Below are 8,968 nucleotides of genomic sequence, written 5' to 3' on the forward strand. Positions count from 1 at the left end.
TAAGAAATAGTTCAATCAGGAAGCTGCTGTTGCATCCTTTGATGTTTGCCCTTAATTTCTCATTCCACCCCCCTTCCCAGTGTTGCCTTATACTCTGTATAACTAACCAACTACAAATAATAGACTTCATTACATTTTTTAAAAAAATTAACTAAACTTGGGGAAAGTGCAAGTCATTGATTCAGTAGAAAGGTAAAAATTATTATTTATTTTTTCTGTAACAATTTCACTTCCTTTATATAAACTCTGTAAGCATTTTCCAATTACATTTTCTTGAGCTGAATGCCAGGATGCCATTTCATCTAAAGTGAGGTATCCTCACTTGGGAAATTCAGAGACTACTTATCTAGAAATGCACCTTGACTGAGAGAACTGCTTTTGTTTTCCTCCCCAACTAGCTTTAAATTCTTAAATTGCTTTTTGCTGTTTACAATAGAAAGATGTTCAATAATGTACACACAGTGACAGCTGAAATACACTCATTAATAAACACTGAAACTTTCACAATCCGTGACTGTTGCTATTTGCCAGTTTGGGCAATTTATCCAATATCAGTCTCTATTTTTTAACTTCATTTTTTTTCTTTTCTTTTTGACTGCTAAGGATGAGTAGGGAAGTTTCTAACACTTTGACACTCACTTTGTTTTTTAGCCTGTTAGTCAAGGCGTGGGGAGATGGGGAGATTTGAATACCCTAAAGATCCTTAAATCTCTGAAAAGTATTCATCACATAAACACAGTGCATTGCATTGGTGATACCTGTCAAGTATTTTTTAAAAAATAAAAATAATACAAGGTGATGGTAAAAATAGGAATCTACAAGCAACTGATTGTTTTGATTAACATGTTTGAAGCACATGGAATTTTATGAAGAACAGTGACTCTAAGTGAATTAACATTTTCCAGGCAGTCACGAAGAGCATGTTTTGGATGAAGGCAAGTGGATGAGTATGGCCCACCAGCACGTGAGGAGACTTGCTGTAAGAGGTACATTCTCCCAAATGGTAGCCCCTAGTCATATGTGACTGTTTAAATTGATTAAAATTAAGTAAAATTGAAAATTCAGTCTCTAGTCTCGTGACATTTGAAGTGCTCAATGGCTGCATGTAAACAGTGGCTACTGCACTGTGTGCAGCACAGCTATGGAACATTTCTATCAGTGCAGAGAGTTCTGTTAGATAGTGCTGTTCTATAATAAGTTGCCCCAAGTAAATTTTACATTTCTTTCTACCTCTGAATACATAGTTTGCCTGGATAACCTCAAAGTGGGTTGATGATGTTTGTGTGGGTGGGGAGGAGTTAGAAAAATGGAAATGAAAAGTCATCACGTTTGGATTTGCCAGGGTCTCATCAGGATATTATTTGTCTCACCGTGCTTGTTGAGATGTTATGGAGGCTGGGGCCTTGGCTTGAGGAAGGTTGGTAGCCACCCACAGGTATGGTTTGTTCTTAAACCCTGTGCTCTGGAATTTGAGGAATGTGGCTCTTATCTTCTGTGGCCCATAGAGCATGTGACCTGGTAGTCAGACCATCATCTCAAACTCATTGTCCAAAACTCAACCTTTTCCTTCCTTTTCCCATTCCACTATCATGAAAATCTATTTTCAATATATTTTATGTTTGATTTTTTTCACTGTTCATCTTGTTAATATCTCCACCAGTGTGCCAGCCCTCTTCTCAGTCTCAAGGCCTTGTAATTGCCAGTTGAAAGGATACAAAATAAATGTCTTTGTGAACTGAAAATTATGTTAGAAATATTAGCATGTGGGGTTATTGAGGTAAACACATCTGATTCTTCGTTTTGCTGTGTCATCAAGTTTAACGTGTCTCAATATGTCAATGCCTCATAGCTAAGGACCACCAGGAACACATTTGTAGTTGAACAAGCTGAGTTTACTTTTCCTAGCATTGAAAGAGAACACACACCGTGAGGAACTGTGGGCCATATAAGAAAGAGTGTGATAGGAAAGGGATATTAAGACATTCGGTCTTGTTTTAGGTGATTTGGGTGCGGTCTTAAGGAACCAGAGTTTTGATCTGGATTGGATACTGTCAGGAAGACAGGTATTCCTATGACTGAGTATCTTCATAAACCTCTTGTATAGAGAGAGTAGATTACAGTGAGGATAAAGCTGCAATTGGTGAAAACAAACAAACAAACAAAGCAGAAAAACAAAAACAAAAACAAAGCCCCCCAACTAGCTGTCACTCATATTAGCTAGGAGAGGGACATATGGTGATTTGTACAGTGATCTTGCTTTTGTCTGGGCTTAGAAAAAAAATTATGAAGCAGCCTTTGTTGTGTCTCACTTTATCATGAACTCAAAGTGAAGACATCTCATGATCGCATCTGAGGTTGGCATTCTGTGAGATATTTTTTTTTAACAGAAGAAAATCAAATAAAAGTTTAATAGTATATACATGGGAGAGCCCCAGGAAAACTGAGTAACTGTGAGATTTTTTCATGTCTAATGGGAGAATCACATGCCCTAGCCTGTATGTCAAGAGACATTTTCAGTACCCCCCTTTGGCCACAAGACCTTAATCCATGTTATCTAGACTTCCACCATTGCTCTGATTTTGCTGGTGAGGAATTTATTTAGAGAATGTAGTCTTTAGTTGGACATGGATTGATCTCTCCCGCTCCTTTCGTTGTAGAATGCATCATTGAACGCTCTGATGAGACATTGGCTGTTCAATAGCATTTTTGACTCTGGACAGGATGCACTTGCCAACTACAAAACAAGTAATCATACAAAACACAATGATTATTAGTCCTTGAAACAAGTCTTGAAGTCAAGGGCCTAGATTGTAACAACCAGGCAATGAATCTAGCTGCGTTCACTTCTGATAGCCACTTGACTTTTGTCAAAATCGAAGACAAGTTTGGGGCCATCCTTGCTAGTTATTATTTTCCCTAATGTGAGGATAGCAGGTCACAAAGCATATATGAATAGGGAGCCAGTTACTCTTCCTGGGAGGTAATGAAAAAGAAATTGGTTTGACTGTTACTGGGTAATCCCCCCCACCCAGCCACCCCAGGGGAACAAGATCTGCTGGAATGTTCAGTTTTACATATCTGAAAGTCTCTAACAATTATCCTGAACACACACGATAAGTTAGCATATGCCGTATGGGTGTTTTATAAGATGTTATGTAAGAAAGAGTGTCCCAGTGTGGCATAGACTATATCCGGAGTATAAGTATCATTTATCACAGCAAGAGAAAGCCAATTTTGTGTTCCTCAAGGCAAACAAACTGTATTTAGCAGAGTTAACCAGTTGCACAAAGCAGGCTGACTATCAGGAACAAACGGAATACAATGAGCAAATATGACTATCAGGGCTAGGATGGCCCCAATATTGGAGCCTACTCCTCATTGAGTAGGACTTGCTTATAGGATTGTAATGACCTCAGCAGGAGGTCAGTGTCCAGTTTTCAAAGTCTGGAGGTTGGGATTAATGCTGTAAGGGAAACTGACTAATCAGAAGGGGCCTTCAAAAAGAAATCTGCCTTTAAGTGTGTTTAAAGGAGCAGCATTTGTGTCTTTTGTCTGAAGGTTCTGATTGGGAATGTCAGATGTTTTTCCTTAAGTAATAGAAGAAGATCACAGGAGTAAAAAAATAATACAATAAAGATAAGGGAAGGTCACAGTAATGTGCTAGAAGACATCACAGTGTAATGATAGACAATATTAATAGTAGAGTAAAGGAGGAGAAAAACGTCTCAGAGAATCAGAAAATTAATCTCATGCTGTCATCTTGGGAGGATTCTGTCCACTTCTGAAGTCAGTGTCACCTAGAAGACTCCTAAGAATCCTCAGTTTAAGGTCTTCAGATGGAGTGGATATCCAGTAGACAGGGGGATGTGATGAGGAACCACTCAAGGATCAACACTCTGGAGTTTTACTTATGTTAGTTGTTAACAGTACCTGGTAATTTTTTTTTTAACCTAGGCTCAAGGGCAGAGTTTTCTGACACTTATTTCAGAAAACCAAGTCTCCAGGTTGCAGATCATGTAAAGGCTGTTTATGTGAGTGTTTTGAAGATTTGCTCATATCTGTGTGATAAAGCTGGAAGTATCACATGAGGGCTTTCAAGTAATTAACCCTATCAGCCTGTAAAAAGAGTAGAATCCAAAGTTGGGGATGACGTTCCCAAGTGTATGGGCTGGCCTTATATGAATTAATAAGTACATAAATTGTGAGTCCCAGATTGGGTTGATCTTACAGACATAGAATTTAATGGTAATATTTGAGACCATTGTAAAATTTTGAATAGCTTTATCATTTTTAGTTTTAGCATTCCGTATTTATTTATTTATATTTTTGTGGTACGCGGACCTGTCACTGTTGTGGCCTCTCCTGCTGTGGAGCACAGGCGCCGGACGCGCAGGCTCAGCGGCCCCTGGTGGGATCTTCCCGGACCGGGGCACGAACCCGTGTCCCCTGCATCGGCAGGCGGACTCTCAACCACTGCACCACCAGGGAAGCCCCGCATTCCGTAGTTATGATGGAATATATTTTTATTATAGAAAATGATCAGTCTATTTCTACTTGATTTAATTTTGGTAGGTTGAGAAAATTATTTATTTCACCTGTTTTAAAATTAAGTAATTCAATTTAAGTGAAATGCTACTTACATAAATATCTACTGTATCCGAATGATTACTTCTTTTCTCATTCGTAATATGTTTTACTTGTGTCTCTCTCTCTCTCTCTCTCTCTCTCTCAGTGACCGTTGGTATACATTTATCCATTTCTTTTGCATTTCCTAACAACAAGTGTTTGGTTTGCTTGAAGTTCTTTATGGATTTTTTTCTTCTTTTCTCTTTATTTAACTTTGATAAATGTTCCTTCCTTCCACTTTCTTGCATTTATTCTGTTATTCTCATTCTAATTTCATATTCTGGTTGCTTAGCTCATTAATCTGTAGTCTTTCTGCTTTTCTAATAGAAGCATTTGGTGTTATGAATGTCCCTCAAACTACCATTTGTGTGTATTCCACAAGATTTTATAGGTGCTATTTTCATTATCATTTGGTTGCAATATTTCCTAATTTCTATTATGATTAATAATTACAGTTGATCTCTTGTTGGTCATATATATCACTTGATTCAGGTCATATTTTTTAAACGTTCCAAACCTAAGTGGTTTGTTTCTGTTTTCCGTGGGTTATTATTTTTTAACTTAATTACATTGTGTTCAGAGAGTGTGGTTTCCACCTTCACAACTCTTTTTTGAAAATTGCTGACATATTTGTGGCCTAGTGTATGATCAGCTTTTCTAAATGTTCCAATTGTGCTTCCAAAGAATATATATTCTCTAATCTTTGGACCTAGTATTCTGTACATACCCATTCGATCAAGATTTTAATAGGGTTTTTCAAATCTTCCTTATCATTGCTCATCGTTATTGTTTTCTTAATCGATCAGTTACTGAGAGAGACACTAAAGGTTCCCACTCTGTGAATTTGTCAAATTCAGTGAATTTTTGGCATATGTATATTTTGAGCCTTCAGAATTATAATCACACTCATTAGCCCTGAATCCCTCTTTCTAATCATTTAAGAACTGAAATAATCATTTAAAAAATGTTCCCAACTATATACTTTTGACCCTTCCATGCCCTTATGATTTAGATAGTGCTCTTTGAAAGATCATACGGCTCCATTTTGAATTTTTCCTAGTAATCTGTCATTTGCAGTTGTTTCTGTCATCTTATTTCTGCTTCCTATTTATTGTGATTTTTTTCCCTACACTTCTCATGTATTATTCTCTTTCTCTGTTTTGTACTGCACTAATTGAGTCTCTGTTGGATGGACTGGTTTGGAAGTAATATATCTTATTTCTATTTCTCAAGAAATGGGTGAACTCCCCATTACATTTAACATGCTCTCCAATGTTGCCGTAAAACATGAGTACACCTATTATCCCTAAATGAATGGGAGGAAGTTGGGTTAGAGGAGGGTCCCCAACGATGCTCTCATCACTGATATTTGCTGGGTACACAAGGCTGTACAACAGGATACCTACTTCTAAGTGGCAAATGTGTAATACCAGCGACTTCCTTTAAGTAAAACTGTTAGATTCTGATTTCTAAATGCGTCTACTCTAACCCACCCTCTTCTCTCCATCCCTATGCCTCTACCTTAGTTTAGACCCCTAGCATTTAAATCAGTTTATGTATCGCCTCTTCTTGGAGGATTGAGCCCCTCAAATCCCTTTAGGCACTCATGGAGATTGCAATCCAGCTCCTGCCTCCCTCGGGTATCTCACCTTAGTCTACCATCTTCCCGCAAGCAACCCACCCTCGTGAACTCGCACTGCCCTCGCCCTACACAGCACGCACCGTGCTGTTTACAACGTCTTTGCAAATGCCATTCCCTTGGCCTACAGGGTATCAGAGAGATCCAGTTCCTTCTGACGTGGGGAGGAAGCGATGGGGAGGGCGCGTGTGGCTTATGATCTGTCATCATAGTCCCTATACTGTCAGACAAATTGGGCCCAGTGGAGACTGACATCATTCTCCACTTACCCGCTTTGTACCAGCGAGTGAAGTAACGTTCCACAAGCGACAGCACCGCGGCCTCCGCAGTCATGGCGGCCTAAGGGGTCTCGGGCTCGGTAGCCATGGCGACCTCAGGTGCTGCAGACCCCGCCCCCTCGGGACCTGTACTCTTCCTCCCGCTTGCCACGGACGAAGGTGTCTTTCTTTCCTGTAGCCTGGGACACGCGCTGTGCGCACGCGCGCTGCTCCCCAGGCGCCGCAGGCTCCACCCACCGATGCCACTTACTGACCTTTGGGGTCTGACGTAAAAGCGGGGCTCAAACACAATAGGCTAGTCAGTAGGATGTAGGGATAGAGGGCAGCGACCAGCGCAGCTCCTCACAAATCTTTGTGGGGCGACGAAGCAGTAAGGCTACAGCCCCTCGGCTCGCGGCGTCACTCCTGCGCCGCTCGGCGCGTGTCGGGGTATCTTCGCTTGAGAGTACGTGTTTCGCCGGTCGCCCCTACGCCCGGCTTCAGCCACTACCGGAGGGGGTCGAGCGGCCCGGCGGCTCGGAGACCCAGTGCGCGTCGCGAGAGTTCAGACGGAAGCAGCGGACAGGGAGAAGCCCGTGCGCAGCCCTGGGCGGATGCACCGCTGTTTGGGGGTCCTTATAGCGCGGCGTAGGTGAGCGTTCGAACGACGTAGTTGGGGTGGGGGCACGGAAACGGGCCCTGTCCGCCAGAGGTTACTGTGAAAGTGTGGGCAAAAGGGAAGCAGACACACAGTTTCAGCTTGGAGGTCAGAGAAAGTAGGAATGCCATGTCCCCAGAGGGGAAACTAGTTTGGTGGAGAATAGCAGGTACTTCATTTAACAGGTTGCATTTGATGTGCTTTTGAGAAATCCTTGTGGTAACAGCAGGAGGTTGAGAATGTGAGTTTAGTGTTCAGTTTAGGGAGGGTCAGGGCTAGACGTTTAGATCTACTAAGCATATTAGTGATCTTTTTGGTACTTGTGGTCATGGGCATGATAATTAGCCAAGAGGTGGATGGATGAAGGAGCAAGGGAAGAAATTAGAGGAGTTGCAGAAATTTCAGAGAGGATCCAGAATTGATCTATGGTGTGGAGAGATCTTTAGTGCATTTAAGGGCTGAGAAAGGATGAGTCATTTGAGTGCAGGGGAGTTTGGGGATTGCAGATGTAAAAGAAAGGGTTCTGATAAGCCAAGATCCTGGGGGAGTTTGGCGGGTTCTCCTTTGCTGGTCTTGAAAAAGAGTAGAACACTTCTGAGAAGGTAAGGGAATAAGCTTGATAGGTGTGAAATTGTAGAGAAGTTCATTTTGAGGCTGGAAGGGTTGGGGAGGAGGGAGATGAATGATGAGCTGCCCTTGTGTCACCAAGTCTAAGCTCGTACTGCTCACCACACGGCAGGCCAATAATCGAGAGACGAGTTGCTGGGGCAAGGAATAAGGACTTTATTCGGAACGCCAGCAAACCAAGATGGTGGGCTCATGCCCCCAAAGAACCATCTTGCCTGAGGTAGAATTCAGGTTTCTTTTATACTAAAAGGGGAGGGAGTAAAGTCAAACATTTCCTGGTTCCCATCAGCCTCCAGAGGGGTATGTGTGAATTTCTTCCTCCCTGCAGTCATTCACAGGTGGGCCTGGTCAGGATGTTTCTTGTGAGCTAAACAAAAGTATTTTGGCTTAATGCTCATCACCTGGGAGTCAGGGTTCTGAGAGTTGGGTGATGATGTATAATTTAAGCTTATAAGTTGCATCCCTTTAGTAATTAACTTGTAATAGAATACAAAAGGTTCTTCCCTATTACACTTGGCTGGTGATTTTGAAAGCTCAGTGATTTGAGAACTCAGATTGTTTGATATGTTTGTCAGTCAGGGTCCAGTCAGGAAAGTAGAAACCACATAATATTTCAACAGATTTTAAAACAAAGTATTGGTTAAATAGCTGCTGGAGGAACAAAAAGCCAAAGGGAGCAGTGAAGTAACTAAACAAGTAAACTGATGGAAGAAGTTACAAGACTTATCTACGTCTGAGGATCAAAACAAGGGAAGCCATTGGGGTTATCATGGACTAACCTTGGAGGAGAGGCATTGTAAAGCTGGTGTTGATAACTCTGGAATTCAGAGGAGGAGCTCCATGTTACTAGATTTCAGGCACCTGGAGGGGGCACCTGCCTGGTTTGTGCTGGTACCTCTGGGGTGGTTGTTTTCATGCTGGTCATGGGAGTGCTAGAGGCTGGGACCAAGGACCCCTGGAAGGATGAAGGCCCATTGCTGGGCCAATATGGATGGAAACAGCAAGGTAACAGGAAAAAGGAAGTCCTCCTCAGCTCCTTCTGCCTTTGCCTTCCAAATTCTTATGCTGGGGTTCACGGACCCCAGAGCTCCACAGATGGTTGGTGAATAGGATCCAAGTTCACAGGGAGACATTTTGATGCTCTGATCATGGCAGCAATAC

At 41.8% G+C, this 8,968-nt stretch overlaps 2 pseudogenes; both read left to right on the top strand.

Moving 5' to 3' along the window:
- The window catches only part of LOC129391727 (elongator complex protein 1-like), a 542,951-nt pseudogene that overhangs the window by 443,473 nt on the left and 90,510 nt on the right, over positions 1–8,968 (top strand).
- LOC112061876 (elongator complex protein 1-like) overlaps positions 6,895–8,968 on the top strand; it is an 11,258-nt pseudogene continuing 9,184 nt past the window's right edge.

This window comes from Physeter macrocephalus, chromosome 21 (assembly GCF_002837175.3).
Source record: "Physeter macrocephalus isolate SW-GA chromosome 21, ASM283717v5, whole genome shotgun sequence".
Taxonomy (NCBI): domain Eukaryota; kingdom Metazoa; phylum Chordata; class Mammalia; order Artiodactyla; family Physeteridae; genus Physeter; species Physeter macrocephalus.